The following is a 1,327-nucleotide window of genomic DNA, read 5'->3' as shown; positions in this document are numbered from 1 at the left end:
GACCCTCATGCTGCGTATACTTGCCTTTTGTAGTATACCTTGTTCGCAGCATTACTCCAGAAGTTAATCTAAAGTACTGTAACCCTTTCAAAAGTTGCACTGTTGTGTTTTGTCTGTAACGCCTTTATGATCAACTCTAATGTCTTTATTTCCAATTGAGTCCGATTATTATCATACAACTTGAGTCCATTCGATCCTCACAATACCAGTTTCGTGCGCACATCTCTTTCTCCGAAATTACCTTTCTGAAGAAGCCGTCATTCCATAACTCCGAAGTACTCATGCATAGAGTACCTTGTGTTTCATAACCTTCTCGAAGAAATCAACAAACCTCCCTGATGTACAACTCCTACAGCACGTCGAGTTCAAACCAAGGACCCTTACAGTTAATCTATCACTGAGAATGTATACATAGGGGTGGTATATAATCAAGGTTCTATAGGTTTAGAATTGATGATTCCACTTTAACTTCTTTTCCTCGTTGGGATGTGAGCTTAAAGAAGAATCATTTATTCGACTACCTTTTCAATCTTAATTATATACAACTCGTATACACGAGACTGTGATTGATGAACCTTGTATGACTTCTAATATGAACTTCAGGATGGAGACTGCCCAATACCATGAGTAATCGCATCATCATGCAAACAAACATAGAACCTAATACGACAGCTGTAACCAGATTTCCCTAGCACTAATGCACCAGATCCCATCAGAACTCCGCAATTAAGTATGCTTGGGTGAGAGTAGTACTAGGATGGGTGACCCCTTGGGAAGTCCACGTGTTGCAGACCTCAACAAGATTTCCATTAGAAATCATTACCTTCTGCCTCGCATAGATGAATTGGTTGACCAACCGCAAGGAATGATGTACCTTTCAAAAATGGACCTGATATCTGAATATCACCAGTTGTGAGTATTTGTAACAACGCAAAATTCAGGTACCACTAAATTTCCCTTCATCTTTTATAAATTGTCGTATTGGACCTTTGTGTTGGGCGAGTACGCTGGGCGTACAAGGAGTACGCTGTGCGTACTCACACGCCTCATTTATACACCTCACTACCCGGGTACGTGGGGCGTACCCAAGGTTACGCTGGGCGTAACCGGTCCAGACCCAAAAACCCCAATTTGGTGGTTGACTATAAATGGAATGAGATTGCTTGGTTCCTCAGCCACCATCCTTCAGAAAGAAACCCTAAGAGAGTTGTTCCTTCGTTCATAGCTAGTTTGTGAGTGTTCTAAGCTTTGAGGTGTCATTTCAAGGTAGCAAAAGAGAAGAGGAGTCCATTGTGGAGGCTAGAAGTTGGTGTTCAACTGTAGATCC

General features: G+C 41.8%; 1 pseudogene; it reads left to right on the top strand.

The window, feature by feature from the left end:
- Positions 1-670: 670 nt before the first annotated feature.
- LOC145044760 (5S ribosomal RNA) lies at positions 671-794 on the top strand (annotated as a pseudogene).
- The last annotated feature ends 533 nt before the right edge of the window (positions 795-1,327 follow it).

This window comes from Lactuca saligna, chromosome 4, assembly GCF_052625555.1.
Source record: "Lactuca saligna cultivar CGN05327 chromosome 4, ASM5262555v1, whole genome shotgun sequence".
In the NCBI taxonomy this organism is placed as follows: domain Eukaryota; kingdom Viridiplantae; phylum Streptophyta; class Magnoliopsida; order Asterales; family Asteraceae; genus Lactuca; species Lactuca saligna.
The sequence above is the reverse complement of the archived record's forward strand: the minus strand, read 5'-3'. Positions and strand labels throughout refer to the sequence as shown.